The 17,750-nt window shown below is 37.9% G+C and overlaps 1 non-coding gene and 1 pseudogene across 1 annotated transcript; one reads left to right on the top strand and one right to left on the bottom strand.

Moving 5' to 3' along the window:
* Positions 1-3,367: 3,367 nt before the first annotated feature.
* LOC135033412 (U1 spliceosomal RNA) lies at positions 3,368-3,546 on the top strand (annotated as a pseudogene).
* Positions 3,547-6,798: 3,252 nt separating this feature from the next.
* Positions 6,799-6,961, bottom strand: LOC135033335 (U1 spliceosomal RNA). Its single transcript, XR_010228723.1, has one exon. It is a non-coding gene; the product is annotated as a U1 spliceosomal RNA (small nuclear RNA).
* Positions 6,962-17,750: the final 10,789 nt, after the last annotated feature.

Genomic DNA, 17,750 nt, shown 5'->3' with positions numbered 1-17,750 from the left:
AGCTTGTAACCCTGAGAAACAATTTCTATTGCCTAGGGATCCACCTGCGAATGAACCCAGATGTGGCTGAAAACTCGAAGACGTGCCCCCAACTGGGCGGACTCCTTTAGCGGAGCCCCAGCGTCATGCGGTGGATTTTGTAGAGGCCGGGGAGGACTTCTGTTCCTGGGAACTAGCTGTGTTGTGCAGCTTCTTCCCTCTGCCCTTACCTCTGGCAAGAAAGGACGCACCTCGTACTTTCTTGTTTCTCTGTGATCGAAAGGACTGCATTTGATAATGTGGTGCTTTCTTAGGCTGTGAGGGAATATAAGGCAAAAAATTTGATTTACCAGCTGTAGCTGTGAAGACTAGGTCCGAGAGACCTTCCCCAAACAATTCCTCACCCCTGTAAGGTAAAACCTCCATATGCCTTTTTGAGTCGGCATCACCTGTCCATTGCCGGGTCCATAGGACTCGTCTAGCAGAAATCGACATAGCGTTTATTCTAGAACCCAGTAGACTAATGTCACTTTGAGCATCTCTCATATATAGGACAGCATCTTTTATATGCCCTATGGTCAATAACATAGCATCCTTATCTAGGGTCTCAATCTCTGCTGATAAGGTATCTGTCCATGCTGCCACCGCGCTACAACCCCGGCCGACGCAATTGCCGGTCTGAGTAAGGTACCAGAATGTGTGTAAATGGACTTTAGGGTAACCTCCTGCTTGCGGTCAGCATGGTCCCTGATGGTAGCCGTATCCTGGGATGGCAGCGCTACCTTTTTGGATAAGCGTGTCAATGCTTTATCCACCCTAGGGGAGGATTCCCACCGTATCCTGTCCATTGGCGGGAAAGGATACGCCATAAGAATCCTTTTGGGAATCTGCAGCTTTTTGTCTGGAGATTCCCAAGCTTTTTCACATAATTCGTTCAACTCATGTGAGGGGGGAAAGGTTATCTCAGGTTTCTTTCCCTTATACATGTGTACCCTCGTGTCAGGGACAGGGGACTCTGTGATGTGCAAAACATCTTTTATTGCAATAATCATATATCGAATACATTTAGCCAATTTTGGCTGTAACTTTGCATCATCGTAGTCGACACTGGAGTCAGAATCCGTGTCGGTATCTGTGTCAACTATTTGGGATAGTGGGCGCTTTTGAGACCCCGAAGGTCCCTGCGACATAGGGACAGGCATGGGTTGACTCCCTGACTGTTCCCTAGCTTCAGCTTTGTCTAATCTCTTGTGTAATAAGTTTACATTAGCACATAAAACATTTCACATATCCATTCAGTCAGGTGTCGGCGTTGTCGATGGAGACACCACATTAATTTGCTCCTGCTCCTCTCTAGGAGAGCCTTCTACCTCAGACATGTCGACACACGTGTACCGACACACCATACACTCAGGGAATCCTCTTATCTGAGGACAGTTCCCCAACAAGGCCCTTTGGAGAGACAGAGAGAGAGAGTATGCCAGCACACACCCCAGCGCTATATGACCCAGGAAAAAAACACAATAATTTTATGTTTACCCAGTAGCGCTGTATTTCCATATATATATGCGCCTAATTATGTGCCCCCCTCTTCTTTAAGACCCTCTTTCTACCGTGGTATAAGCAGGGGAGAGTCCGTGGAGCTTCCCCTCAGCGGTGCTGTGGAGAAAATGGTGCTGGTGAGTGCTGAGGGAGAAGCCCCACCCCTTCAGCGACGGGCTTCTGTCCCGCTCAAATATAGTAAAAAAATGGCGGGGGCTCTTATATATATATATATACAGTGCCTAGCTGCATATATATTTATTTTGCCAAAGAGAGGTCTATATTGCTGCCCAGGGCGTCTCCCCTGAGCCCTTCACCCTTACACTGACTGCCGTGTGTGAGGTGTATGGGAGCAATGGAGCACAGCTTTACTGCTGTGCGTTACCTCAGTGAAGATCATGAAGTCTTCCGCCGGCTCTGAAGTCTTCTTTTCTTCTCATACTCACCCGGCTTCTATCTTCCGGTTCTGCGAGGGGGACGGCGGCGCGGCTCTGGGACGGACGGCGAGGGTGAGACCTGCGTACCGATCCCTCTGGAGCTAATGCTGTACAGTAGCCTAAGAAGCAGAGCCTATCAACTCACAGAAGTAGGTGTGCATCTCTCCCCTCCGCCCCTCGATGCAGGGAGTCTGTTGCCAGCAGGCTCCCTGAAAATAAAAAAATCTAACAAATATACTTTCTGTCAGGAAACTCAGGAGAGCTCCCTGAAAAGCACCCAGTCTCCTCTGGGCACAGTAGTAAACTGAGGTCTGGAGGAGGGGCATAGAGGGAGGAGCCAGTGCACACCCAGATCTAAAGTCTTTCTTTAAGTGCCCATGTCTCCTGCGGAGCCCGTCTATCCCCCATGGTCCTTACGGAGTCCCCAGCATCCTCTAGGACGTAAGAGAAAAATTATGCTGGCAGAAAAATCCAATTGAGTGATTAAACAGCTCCAGAGCTGCTCTGTAAGGCAAGTAAAAGGGTGTGGGCCCTGCAGCACTACCTGTAGTTTGCATTGTGCATTGGAAGCCTAGTTTGCTGTCTGTTTCCACTTCTTTTTTCTTGAGCCCCTCCCGTCTATACCCTTGTGCACTATCCTGACTTCTCCTCCCGTCTGCTTACTTTGTGCCTTCCAATGCACAATGCAAACTACAGGTAGTGCTGCAGGGCCCACACCCTTTTACTTGCCTTATAGAGCAGCTCTTGAGCTGTTACAGTGCCCAGCTGCTGCAAGAAATCAGCGTGAATGCTTCAGGGGCTGGGGCATGGCCAACATGAGCCCCACACCGAAGGAGGGTGGAGGTGTTTAATGCGAACTAGGGGTCTCGCACAATGCGAACTACAGGTAGTGCTGCAGGGCCCACACCCTTTTACTTGCCTTACAGAGCAGCTCTGGAGCTGTTACAGTGCCCAGCTGCTGCAAGAAATCAGCTTGAATGCTTCAGGGGCTGGGGCATATCCAACATGAGCCCCACACCGACGGAGGGTGGAGGTGTTTAATGCGAACTAGGGGTCATCCAAGTGCCGCAAAAGGCCGCCATGCCCTGCACGCCCCTTTTCTCTTTTCATATGCAGACGAGGGTTGAAGCCAACTTTGACCCACTGCTTGGATGACATCGCCATATGCAAATCCATCTGCTGCAGGCCTTCCCCCAGGAATGCTTGCACTAGTTGTTGCATTTGGTTTGTTGTTTGGGGGTGCTTCAGTATTAGGCAGCCTTCTGCCCTCCCATGTTCATCTGAAAATATGTGTTCTCTCTGCAGTTGTTGTCCCCAGATGAGAGTTCCCTTGTGCTGCCTCAGTTGAATCTCCTTTACTTGACAGAGATGTGCCTGAGCAGCGGCCCTCCCCAGCCCTATCCCAAATCATACTTATTTTGCATAGGAGATACCATGGTCATGAAGACTGTTCTCCCAGGGTGCGGTTCATTCATTGCATTCTGGGTATGCTGACCCCTGTGATTTCCCCAAATGTGGGAAACTCGACTGCATTATTTAATGCGAACTAGGGGTCATCCAAGCACCGCAAAAGGCCGCCATGCCCTGCATACCCCTTTTCTCTTTTCATAAGCAGACGAGGTTTGAAGCCAACTTTGACCCACTGCTTGGATGACATCACTTGCTGCCTTTCCAATGAAGCAAGTTTAATTTAATAATAGGTGAAAAACCATCCCTACAAAGGTGTTAATCAGATACTTGGCTTTGTGGACACTTTTCAGAGCACAAATTTGTTAGCATAAAAATAAAGCCAGAAAATGAAGAGCTGTTTAATCACTCAATTGGATTTTTCTGCCAGCATATTTCTTTTTCTCTGCAACCCACTGCTAAATTGTGCTTCGTGGCTGTTTTTTTTATAAAATCACTTAATCAAATCTAACTCTGATTACATCAGAGAAGGCCAGGTACCCTACACCATAAGAGGTGGTTTGAAATTTTTACTTGTCTACTTAAAGATCACCAAAATCTGATAACGAGGTCAATTACGTCCCTAGGTGGGATTGAACCACCAACCTTTTGGTTAACAACTGAACACGCTAACTGTTTGCGCCTCAGAGACACTTTGCGAAAGTACATACTGACAAAGGTTAATAAGCATTCATCTAGAACGTTTCCTAGAAAAACTTTAAAAAGTCAATAATCTGGAGAGTTTTTGTAAGATGTTCCTTCCATCAACCAATGAAGAAACACATTGGTACTTTCCCATGATGAGTGAGTGCTTCAGGATCTCTTGCACTTACATGTGCAGCAAAGGACTACAATGGAAGCATGCTGGGCCTATAACCCAGAGGTAGGCAGATTGTAACTGTCCTCTGCTATATGCATTTTTTTTGTTAATTAAAGTAATCCAAAACTGGGATTGATATTTTGGCTCTTTTATTTTTACTTAAAGTACAATAACTTTTACCGTTTTAATTTGTTTTAATAGTATATTGACAGTATTGTTTTCTTTCAAAAATCCACTTAATTTTCTTTACCCTATTATTAAAATGGTAATTGACAAAAACAAACTACATTGTCACCAGAAGAGCAATACAAAATGTACAAGTGATATATTAAAATCATCTTTTCAGCTTGAATTTCAATGATGCATTGAGGTAACGATTTTGTGAGAAACATCTTCACCCTTAAATAAAGATTTTCTTAATTCCCTACCTGTGTGCTAATTAGATATCACCTTGTTTTCACATTAAACAGACTTCCACATGAGAAAGCAGCAAGGATGCAGTGGCTTTAATGTTTCCTGGTGTCAACCTGTATTATTTCAGTAGACATTGAAATGAGGATGCATCTTGCTGCCTTTCCAATGAAGCAAGTTTAATTTAGTAATAGGTTAAAAACCATCCCTACAAAGGTGTTAATCAGAGACTTGGCTTTGTGGACACTTTTCAGAGAACAAATTTGTTAGCATAAAAATAAAGCCAGAAAATGAAGAGCTGTTTAATCACTCAATTGGATTTTTCTGCCAGCATTTTTCTTTTTCTCTGCAACCCACTGCTAAATTGTGCTTCCTAGCTGTTTTTTTTATAAAATCACTTAATCAAATCTAACTCTGATTACATCAGAGAAGGCCAGGTACCCTACACCATAAGAGGGGGTTTGAAATTTTGACTTGTCTACTTAAAGATCACCAAAATCTGATAACAAGGTCAATTTTGTCCCTGGGTGGGATTGAACCACCAACCTTTTGGTTAATAGCCTTATACACTAACTGATTGCGCCACAGCGACACTTTTCAAAAGTACATACTGACAAAGGCTAATAAGCATTCATCTAGAACGTTTCCTAGAAACATTTTAAAAAGTCAATAATGTGGAGAGTTTTTGTAAGATGTTTCTTCCATCAACCAATGAAGAAACACATTGGTACTTTCCTATGATGAGTGAGTGCTTCAGGATCTCTTGCACTTACATGTGCAGCAGAGTACTGTAATGGAAGCATGCTGGGTCCATAACCCAGAGGTAGGCAGATTGAAACTATCCTCTGCTATATGCATTGTTTTTATTAATTAAAGTAATCCAAAACTGGGATTGATATTTTTGCTCTTTTATTTTTACTTAAAGTACAATAACTTTTACCATTTTAATTTGTTTTAATAGTATATTGACAGTATTGTTTTCTTTCAAAAATCCAATTAATTTTCTTTACCCGATTATTAAAATGGTAATTGACAAAAACAAACTACATTGTCACCAGAAGAGCAATACAAAATGTACAAGTGATATATTAAAATCATCTTTCCAGCTTGAATTTCAATGATGCCTTGGTGCAACAATTTTGTGAGAAACATCTTCACCCATAAAGAAAGATTTTCTTAATTCCTTACCTGTGTGCTGATTAGATATCACCTTGTTTTCACATTAAACAGACTTCCCCATGAGGAAGCAGCAAGGATGCAGTGACGTTTATGTTTCCTGGTGTCAACCTGTATTATTTCAGTAGACATTGAAATGAGGATGCATCTTGCTGCCTTTCCAATGAAGCAAGTTTAATTCAGTAATAGGTGAAAAACCATTCCTACAAAGGTGTTAATCAGAGACTTGGCTTTGTGGACACTTTTCAGAGAGCAAATTTGTTAGAATAAACATAAAATCAGAAAATGAAGAGCTGTTTAATCACTCAATTGGACTTTTCTGCCAGCATAATTTTTTTTCTCTGCAACCCACTGCTAAATTGTGCTTCCTAGCTGTTTTTTATAAAATCACTTAATCAAATCTAATTCTGATTACATCAGAGAAGGCCGGGTACCCTACACCTTAAGAGGGGGTTTGAAATTTTGACTTGTCTACTTAAAGATCACCAAAATCTGATAACAAGGTCTATTACGTCCCTCTGTGGGATTGAATCACCAACCTTTAGGTTAATAGCCATACACACTAACTGATTGCGCCACAGCGACACTTTGCAAAAGTACATACTGACAAAGGCTAATAAGCATTCATCTAGAACGTTTCCTAGAAAAACTTTAAAAAGTCAATAATCTGGAGAATTTTTGTAAGAAACACATTGGTACATTCCCATGATGAGTGAGTGCTTCAGGATCTCTTGCACTTACATGGGCTATTAACCAAAAGGTTCCCACCCAGTGATGTAATTGACCTTGTGATCAGATTTTGGTGATCTTTAAGTAGACAAGTCAAAATTTCAAACCCCCTCTTATGGTGTAGGGTACCTGGCCTTCTCTGACGTAATCAGAGTTAGATTTAATTAAGGTGCGCAAGGGCATAGAAGGGAGCGGTTTAAGAAAAGAGAAGTGGAAACAGACAGCAAACTAGGCTGGAGAGAGACCTGAGACAAAGAGATCTGAATTATACTAGAGCCGACCAGGGGAAACACAAATTATGCAGTCAAGTTTCCCACATTTGGGGAAATCGCAGGAGCAGCACACCCAGAGTGCAATGGGTGAGCCTTTCCCTGGGAGAAGCACCTTCATGATCATAGTATCTCACCTGGCAGGTAAGTAGGAGTTGGGCTAGAGCTGGGGAAGGTCGCTGCTCGGGTACCCCCCTGTCAAGTGAAGGAAATCCAACTGAGGCAGCACAAGGGAACTCTCGAAAGAAGAACAAGGCTAGAGGAAGATCTGAGTCAAAGAAATCTGACTTTTACCAGAGCTGACCAGAGGAAAGCACAAACACAGTCCCCCACTACCACCAGGAAACATTAACGCCACTGCATCCTTGCTGCTTTCTCATGTGGAAGTCTATTTAATGTGAAAACAAGGTGATATCTAATTAGCACACAGAAAAGAAAATTAAGTGAATTTTTGAAAGAAAACAATACTGTCAATATACTATTAAAACAAATTAAAATGGTAAAAGTTATTGTACTTTAAGTAAAAATAAAAGAGCAAAAATATCAATCCCAGTTTTGGATTACTTTAATTAACAAAAAAAATGCATATAGCAGAGGATAGTTTCAATCTTTCTACCTCTGGGTTATGGGCCCAGCATGCTTCCATTGCAGTACTCTGCTGCACATGTAAGTGCAAGAGATCCTGAAGCACTCACTCATCATCGGAAAGTACCAATGTGTTTCTTCATTGGTTGATGGCAGAAACATCTTACAAAAACACTCCAGATTATTGACTTTTTAAAGTTTTTCTAGGAAACGTTCTAGATGATTGTTTATTAGCCTTTGTCAGTATGTAATTTTGCAAAGTGTCGCTGTGGCGCAATCAGTTAGTGTGTATGGCTATTAACCAAAAGGTTGGTGGTTCAATCCCACCTAGGGATGTAATTGACTTTGTTATCAGATTTTGGTGATCTTTAAGTAGACAAGTCAAAATTTCAAACCCCCTGTTATGGTGTTAGGTATTTAGACTTCTCTGATGTAATCAGAGTTAGATTTGATTCAGTGATTTTATAAAAACAGCTAGGAAGCACAATTTAGCAGTGGGTTGCAGAGAAAAAGAAATATGCTGGCAAAAAAATCCAATTGAGTGATTAAACAGCTCTTGGATGGTTTTTCACCTATTACTAAATTAAACTTGCTTCATTGGAAAGGCAGCAAGATGCATCCTCATTTCAATATCTACTGAAATAATACAGGTTGACACCAGGAAACATTAACGCCACTGCATCCTTGCTGCTTTCTCATGTGGAAGTCTGTTTAATGTGAAAACAAGGTGATATCTAATTAGCACACAGGTAAGGAATTAAGAAAATCTTTATTAAAGGGTGAAGATGTTTCTCACAAAATCGTTGCCCCAATGCATCATTGAAATTCAAGCTGGAAAGATGATTTTAATATATCACTTGTACATTTTGTATTGCTCTTCTGGTGACAATGTAGTTTGTTTTTGTTAATTACCATTTTAATAATCGGGTAAAGAAAATTAATTGGATTTTTGAAAGAAAACAATACTGTCAATATACTATTAAAACAAATTAAAATGGTAAAAGTTATTGTACTTTAAGTAAAAATAAAAGAGCAAAAATATCAATCCCAGTTTTGGATTACTTTAATTAACAAAAAAAAATGCATATAGCAGAGGATAGTTTCAATCTGCCTACCTCTGGGTTATGGGCCCAGCATGTTTCCAATGCAGTACTCTGCTGCACATGTAAGTGCAAGAGATCCTGAAGCACTCACTCATCATGGGAAAGTACCAATGTGTTTCTTCGTTGGTTGATGGAAGAAACATCTTACAAAAACTCTCCAGATTATTGACTTTTTAAAGTTTTTCTAGGAAACGTTCTAGATGAATGCTTATTAGCCTTTGTCAGTATGGAAGTTTGCAAAGTGTCTCTGTGGCGCAATCGGTTAGTGTGTTTGGTTGTTAATCAAAGGGTTGGTGGTTCAATCCCACCCAGGGATGTAATTGACCTTGTTATCAGATTTTGGTGATCTTTAAGTAGACTAGTCAAAATTTCAAACCCCCTCTTATGGTGTAGGGTACCTGGCCTTCTCTGATGTAATCAGAGTTAGATTTGATTAAGTGATTTTATAAAAAAACAGCTAGGAAGCACAATTTAGCAGTGGGTTGCAGAGAAAAAGAAAAATGCTGGCAGAAAAATCCAATTGAGTGATTAAACAGCTCTTCATTTTCTGGCTTTATTTTTATGATAACAAATTTGTTCTCTGAAAAGTGTCCACAAAGCCAAGTATCTGATTAACATCTTTGTAGGGATGGTTTTTCACCTATTACTAAATTAAACTTGCTTCATTGGAAAGGCAGCAAGATGCATCCTCATTTCAATATCTACGGAAATAATACAGGTTGACACCAGGAAACATTAACGCCACTGCATCTTTGCTGTTTTCTCATGTGAAAGTCTGTTTAATATGAAAACAAGGTGATATCTAATTAGCACACAGGTAAGGAATTAAGAAAATATTTATTTAAGGGTGAAGATGTTTCTCACAAAATCGTTGCCCCAATGCATCATTGAAATTCAAGCTGGAAAGATGATTTTAATATATCACTTGTACATTTTGTATTGCTCTTCTGGTGACAATGTAGTTTGTTTTTGTCAATTACCATTTTAATAATCGGGTAAAGAAAATTAAGTGGATTTTTGAAAGAAAACAATACTGTCAATATACTATTAAAACAAATTAAAATGGTAAAAGTTATTGTACTTTAAGTAAAAATAAAAGAGCAAAAATATCAATCCCAGTTTTGGATTACTTTAATTAACAAAAAAAAAATGCATATAGCAGAGGATAGTTTCAATCTGCCTACCTCTGGGTTATGGACCCAGCATGCTTCCATTACAGTACTCTGCTGCACATGTAAGTGCAAAAGATCCTGAAGCACTCACTCATCATGGGAAAGTACCAATGTGTTTCTTCATTGGTTGATGGAAGAAACATCTTACAAAAACTCTCCACATTATTGACTTTTTAAAATGTTTCTAGGAATCGTTCTAGATGAATGCTTATTAGCCTTTGTCAGTATGTACTTTTGCAAAGTGTTGCTGTGGCGCAATCAGTTAGTGTGTAAGGCTATTAACCAAAAGGTTGGTGGTTCAATCCCACCCAGGGACTTAATTGACCTTGTTATCAGATTTTGGTGATCTTTAAGTAGACAAGTCAAAATTTCAAACCCCCTGTTATGGTGTAGGGTACCTGGCCTTCTCTGATGTAGTTAGATTTGATTCAGTGATTTTATAAAAACAGCTAGGAAGCACAATTTAGCAGTGGGTTGCAGAGAAAAATAAAAATGCTGGCAGAAAAATCCAATTGAGTGATTAAACAGCTCTTCATTTTCTGGCTTTATTTTTATGCTAACTAATTTGTTCTCTGAAAAGTGTCCACAAAGCCAAGTATCTGATTAACATATTTGTAGGGATGGTTTTTCATCTATTACTAAATTAAACTTGCTTCATTGGAAAGGCAGCAAGATGCATCCTCATTTCAATATCTACTGAAATAATACAGGTTGACACCAGGAAACATTAACGCCACTGCATCCTTGCTGCTTTCTCATGTGGAAGTCTGTTTAATGTGAAAACAAGGTGATATCTAATTAGCACACAGGTAAGGAATTAAGAAAATCTTTATTTAAGGGTGAAGATGTTTCTCACAAAATCGTTGCCCCAATGCATCATTGAAATTCAAGCTGGAAAGATGATTTTAATGTATCACTTGTACATTTTGTATTGCTCTTCTGGTGACAATGTAGTTTGTTTTTGTCAATTACCATTTTATTAATAGGGTAAAGAAAATTAAGTGGATTTTTGAAAGAAAACAATACTGTCAATATACTATTAAAACAAATTAAAATGGTAAAAGTTATTGTACTTTAAGTAAAAATAAAAGCTAAAATATCAATCCCAGTTTTGGATTACTTTAATGAACAAAAAAAAAATGCATATAGCAAAGGATAGTTTCAATCTGCCTACCTCTGGGTTATGGGCCCAGCATGCTTCCATTGCAATACTCTGCTGCACATTTAAGTGCAAGAGATCCTGAAGCACTCACTCATCATGCGAAAGTACCAATGTGTTTCTTCATTGGTTGCTGGAAGAAACATCTTACAAAAACTCTCCAGATTATTGACTTTTTAAAGTTTTTCTAGGAAACGTTCTAGATGAATGCTTATTAGTCTTTGTCAGTATGGACTTTTTGCAAAGTGTCTCTGTGGCGCAATCTGTTAGTGTGTTCAGCTATTAATCAAAAGGTTGGTGGTTCAATCCCACCCAGGGACGTAATTGACCTTGTGATCAGATTTTGGTGATATTTAAGTAGACAAGTCAAAATTGCAAACCCTCTCTTATGGTGTAGGGTACCTGGCCTTCTCTGATGTAATCAGAGTTAGATTTGATTAAGTGATTTTATAAAAAAACAGCTAGGAAGCACAATTTAGCAGTGGGTTGCAGAGAAAAAGAAAAATGCTGGCAGAAAAATCCAATTGAGTGATTAAACAGCTCTTCATTTTCTGGCTTTATTTTTATGATAACAAATTTGTTCTCTGAAAAGTGTCCACAAAGCCAAGTATCTGATTAACATTTTTGTAGGGATGGTTTTTCACCTATTACTAAATTAAACTTGCTTCATTGGAAAGGCAGCAAGATGCATCCTCATTTCAATATCTACGGAAATAATACAGGTTGACACCAGGAAACATTAACGCCACTGCATCTTTGCTGTTTTCTCATGTGGAAGTCTGTTTAATGTGAAAACAAGGTGATATCTAATTAGCACACAGGTATGGAATTAAGAAAATCTTTATTTAAGGGTGAAGATGTTTCTCACAAAATCGTTGCCCCAATGCATCATTGAAATTCAAGCTGGAAAGATGATTTTAATGTATCACTTGTACATTTTGTATTGCTCTTCTGGTGACAATGTAGTTTGTTTTTGTCAATTACCATTTTAATAATAGGGTAAAGAAAATTAAGTGGATTTTTGAAAGAAAACAATACTGTCAATATACTATTAAAACAAATTAAAATGGTAAAAGTTATTGTACTTTAAGTAAAAATAAAAGCTAAAATATCAATCCCAGTTTTGGATTACTTTAATGAACAAAAAAAAAATGCATATAGCAAAGGTTAGTTTCAATCTGCCTACCTCTGGGTTATGGGCCCAGCATGCTTCCATTGCAGTACTCTGCTGCACATTTAAGTGCAAGAGATCCTGAAGCACTCACTCATCATGCGAAAGTACCAATGTGTTTCTTCATTGGTTGCTGGAAGAAACATCTTACAAAAACTCTCCAGATTATTGACTTTTTAAAGTTTTTCTAGGAAACGTTCTAGATGAATGCTTATTAGTCTTTGTCAGTATGGACTTTTTGCAAAGTGTCTCTGTGGCGCAATCTGTTAGTGTGTTCAGCTATTAATCAAAAGGTTGGTGGTTCAATCCCACCCAGGGACGTAATTGACCTTGTGATCAGATTTTGGTGATATATACAAGTAGACAAGTCAAAATTGCAAACCCTCTCTTATGGTGTAGGGTACCTGGCCTTCTCTGATGTAATCAGAGTTAGATTTGATTAAGTGATTTTATAAAAAAACAGCTAGGAAGCACAATTTAGCAGTGGGTTGCAGAGAAAAAGAAAAATGCTGGCAGAAAAATCCAATTGAGTGATTAAACAGCTCTTCATTTTCTGGCTTTATTTTTATGATAACAAATTTGTTCTCTGAAAAGTGTCCACAAAGCCAAGTATCTGATTAACATTTTTGTAGGGATGGTTTTTCACCTATTACTAAATTAAACTTGCTTCATTGGAAAGGCAGCAAGATGCATCCTCATTTCAATATCTACGGAAATAATACAGGTTGACACCAGGAAACATTAACGCCACTGCATCTTTGCTGTTTTCTCATGTGGAAGTCTGTTTAATGTGAAAACAAGGTGATATCTAATTAGCACACAGGTAAGGAATTAAGAAAATCTTTATTTAAGGGTGAAGATGTTTCTCACAAAATCGTTGCCCCAATGCATCATTGAAATTCAAGCTGGAAAGATGATTTTAATATATCACTTGTACATTTTGTATTGCTCTTCTGGTGACAATGTAGTTTGTTTTTGTCAATTACCATTTTAATAATCGGGTAAAGAAAATTAATTGGATTTTTGAAAGAAAACAATACTGTCAATATACTATTAAAACAAATTAAAATGGTAAAAGTTATTGTACTTTAAGTAAAAATAAAAGCTAAAATATCAATCCCAGTTTTGGATTACTTTAATGAACAAAAAAAAAATGCATATAGCAAAGGATAGTTTCAATCTGCCTACCTCTGGGTTATGGGCCCAGCATGCTTCCAGTGCAGTACTCTGCTGCACATGTAAGTGCAAGAGATCCTGAAGCACTCACTCATCATGCGAAAGTACCAATGTGTTTCTTCATTGGTTGCTGGAAGAAACATCTTACAAAAACTCTCCAGATTATTGACTTTTTAAAGTTTTTCTAGGAAACGTTCTAGATGAATGCTTATTAGTCTTTGTCAGTATGTACTTTTTGCAAAGTGTCTCTGTGGCGCAATCGGTTAGTGTGTTCAGCTATTAATCAAAAGGTTGGTGGTTCAATCCCACCCAGGGACGTAATTGACCTTGTGATCAGATTTTGGTAATATTTAAGTAGACAAGTCAAAATTGCAAAACCCCTCTTATGGTGTAGGGTACCTGGCCTTCTCTGATGTAATCAGAGTTAGATTTGATTAAGTGATTTTATAAAAAAAAACAGCTAGGAAGCACAATTTAGCAGTGGGTTGCAGAGAAAAAGAAAAATGCTGGCAGAAAAATCCAATTGAGTGATTAAACAGCTCTTCATTTTCTGGCTTTATTTTTATGATAACAAATTTGTTCTCTGAAAAGTGTCCACAAAGCCAAGTATCTGAATAACATCTTTGTAGGGATGGTTTTTCACCTATTACTAAATTAAACTTGCTTCATTGGAAAGGCAGCAAGATGCATCCTCATTTCAATATCTACGGAAATAATACAGGTTGACACCAGGAAACATTAACGCCACTGCATCTTTGCTGTTTTCTCATGTGGAAGTCTGTTTAATGTGAAAACAAAGTGATATCTAATTAGCACACAGGTAAGGAATTAAGAAAATCTTTATTTAAGGGTAAGGATGTTTCTCACAAAATCGTTGCCCCAATGCATCATTGAAATTCAAGCTGGAAAGATGATTTTAATATATCACTTGTACATTTTGTATTGCTCTTCTGGTGACAATGTAGTTTGTTTTTGTCAATTACCATTTTAATAATCGGGTAAAGAAAATTAATTGGATTTTTGAAAGAAAACAATACTGTCAATATACTATTAAAACAAATTAAAATGGTAAAAGTTATTGTACTTTAAGTAAAAATAAAAGAGCAAAAATATCAATCCCAGTTTTGGATTACTTTAATTAACAAAAAAAAAATGCATATAGCAGAGGATAGTTTCAATCTGCCTACCTCTGGGTTGTGGACCCAGCATGCTTTCATAACAGTACTCTGCTGCACATGTAAGTGCAAGAGATCCTGAAGCACTCACTCATCATGGGAAAGTACCAATGTGTTTCTTCATTGGTTGATGGAAGAAACATCTTACAAAAACTCTCCAGATTATTGACTATTTAAAGTTTTTATAGGAAACGTTCTAGATGAATGCTTATTAGCCTTTGTCAGTATGTACTTTTGCAAAGTGTCGCTGTGGCGCAATCAGTTAGTGTGTACAGCTATTAACCAAAAGGTTGGTGATTCAATCCCACCCAGGGACATAATTGACCTTGTTATCAGATTTTGTTGATCTTTAAGTAGACAAGTCAAAATTTCGAAAACCCCTGTTATGGTGTAGGGTACCTGGCCTTCTCTGATGTAATCAGAGTTAGATTTGATTCAGTGATTTTATAAAAACAGCTAGGAAGCACAATTTAGCAGTGGGTTGCAGAGAAAAAGAAATATGCTGGCAAAAAAATCCAATTGAGTGATTAAACAGCTCTTCATTTTCTGGCTTTATTTTTATGCTAACAAATTTGTTCTCTGAAAAGTGTCCACAAAGCCAAGTCTCTGATTAACACCTTTGTAGGGATGGTTTTTCACCTATTACTAAATTAAACTTGCTTCATTGGAAAGGCAGCAAGATGCATCCTCATTTCAATATCTACTGAAATAATACCGGTTGACACCAGGAAACATTAACGCCACTGCATCCTTGCTGCTTTCTCATGTGGAAGTATGTTTAATGTGAAAACAAGGTGATATCTAATTAGCACACAGGTAAGGAATTAAGAAAATATTTATTTAAGGGTGAAGATGTTTCTCACAAAATCGTTGCCCCAATGCATCATTGAAATTCAAGCTGGAAAGATGATTTTAATATATCACTTGTACATTTTGTATTGCTCTTCTGGTGACAATGTAGTTTGTTTTTGTCAATTACCATTTTAATAATCGGGTAAAGAAAATTAATTGGATTTTTGAAAGAAAACAATACTGTCAATATACTATTAAAACAAATTAAAATGGTAAAAGTTATTGTACTTTAAGTAAAAATAAAAGAGCAAAAATATCAATCCCAGTTTTGGATTACTTTAATTAACAAAAAAAAATGCATATAGCAGAGGATAGTTTCAATCTGCCTACCTCTGGGTTATGGACACAGCATGCTTCCATTAGAGTACTCTGCTGCACATGTAAGTGCAAGAGATACTGAAGCACTCACTCATCATGGGAAAGTACCAATGTGTTTCTTCATTGGTTGATGGAAGAAACATCTTACAAAAACTCTCCACATTATTGACTTTTTAAAATGTTTTTAGGAATCGTTCTAGATGAATGCTTATTAGCCTTTGTCAGTATGTACTTTCACAAAGTGTCGCTGTGGCGCAATCAGTTAGTGTGTAAGGCTATTAACCAAAAGGTTGGTGGTTCAATCCCACCCAGGGACTTAATTGACCTTGTTATCAGATTTTGGTGATCTTTAAGTAGACAAGTCAAAATTTCAAACCCCCTGTTATGGTGTAGGGTACCTGGCCTTCTCTGATGTAATCAGAGTTAGATTTGATTAAGTGATTTTATAAAAAAACAGCTAGGAAGCACAATTTAGCAGTGGGTTGCAGAGAAAAAGAAAAATGCTGGCAGAAAAATCCAATTGAGTGATTAAACAGCTCTTCATTTTCTGGCTTTATTTTTATGATAACAAATTTGTTCTCTGAAAAGTGTCCACAAAGCCAAGTATCTGATTAACATCTTTGTAGGGATGGTTTTTCACCTATTACTAAATTAAACTTGCTTCATTGGAAAGGCAGCAAGATGCATCCTCATTTCAATATCTACGGAAATAATACAGGTTGACACCAGGAAACATTAACGCCACTGCATCTTTGCTGTTTTCTCATGTGAAAGTCTGTTTAATGTGAAAACAAGGTGATATCTAATTAGCACACAGGTAAGGAATTAAGAAAATATTTATTTAAGGGTGAAGATGTTTCTCACAAAATCGTTGCCCCAATGCATCATTGAAATTCAAGCTGGAAAGATGATTTTAATATATCACTTGTACATTTTGTATTGCTCTTCTGGTGACAATGTAGTTTGTTTTTGTCAATTACCATTTTAATAATCGGGTAAAGAAAATTAAGTGGATTTTTGAAAGAAAACAATACTGTCAATATACTATTAAAACAAATTAAAATGGTAAAAGTTATTGTACTTTAAGTAAAAATAAAAGAGCAAAAATATCAATCCCAGTTTTGGATTACTTTAATTAACAAAAAAAAAATGCATATAGCAGAGGATAGTTTCAATCTGCCTACCTCTGGGTTATGGACCCAGCATGCTTCCATTACAGTACTCTGCTGCACATGTAAGTGCAAAAGATCCTGAAGCACTCACTCATCATGGGAAAGTACCAATGTGTTTCTTCATTGGTTGATGGAAGAAACATCTTACAAAAACTCTCCACATTATTGACTTTTTAAAATGTTTCTTGGAATCATTCTAGATGAATGCTTATTAGCCTTTGTCAGTATGTACTTTTGCAAAGTGTCTCTGTGGCGCAATCAGTTAGTGTGTAAGGCTATTAACCAAAAGGTTGGTGGTTCAATCCCACCCAGGGACTTAATTGACCTTGTTATCAGATTTTGGTGATCTTTAAGTAGACAAGTCAAAATTTCAAACCCCCTGTTATGGTGTAGGGTACCTGGCCTTCTCTGATGTAGTTAGATTTGATTCAGTGATTTTATAAAAACAGCTAGGAAGCACAATTTAGCAGTGGGTTGCAGAGAAAAAGAAATATGCTGGCAGAAAAATCCAATTGAGTGATTAAACAGCTCTTCATTTTCTGGCTTTATTTTTATGCTAACTAATTTGTTCTCTGAAAAGTGTCCACAAAGCCAAGTATCTGATTAACATATTTGTAGGGATGGTTTTTCATCTATTACTAAATTAAACTTGCTTCATTGGAAAGGCAGCAAGATGCATCCTCATTTCAATATCTACTGAAATAATACCGGTTGACACCAGGAAACATTAACGCCACTGCATCCTTGCTGCTTTCTCATGTGGAAGTCTGTTTAATGTGAAAACAAGGTGATATCTAATTAGCACACAGGTAAGGAATTAAGAAAATCTTTATTTAAGGGTGAAGATGTTTCTCACAAAATCGTTGCCCCAATGCATCATTGAAATTCAAGCTGGAAAGATGATTTTAATGTATCACTTGTACATTTTGTATTGCTCTTCTGGTGACAATGTAGTTTGTTTTTGTCAATTACCATTTTAATAATAGGGTAAAGAAAATTAAGTGGATTTTTGAAAGAAAACAATGCTGTCAATATACTATTAAAACAAATTAAAATGG

This window comes from Pseudophryne corroboree, unplaced genomic scaffold (assembly GCF_028390025.1).
Source record: "Pseudophryne corroboree isolate aPseCor3 unplaced genomic scaffold, aPseCor3.hap2 scaffold_571, whole genome shotgun sequence".
Classification (NCBI taxonomy): domain Eukaryota; kingdom Metazoa; phylum Chordata; class Amphibia; order Anura; family Myobatrachidae; genus Pseudophryne; species Pseudophryne corroboree.
This window is presented reverse-complemented; position numbering and strand designations above follow the sequence as displayed.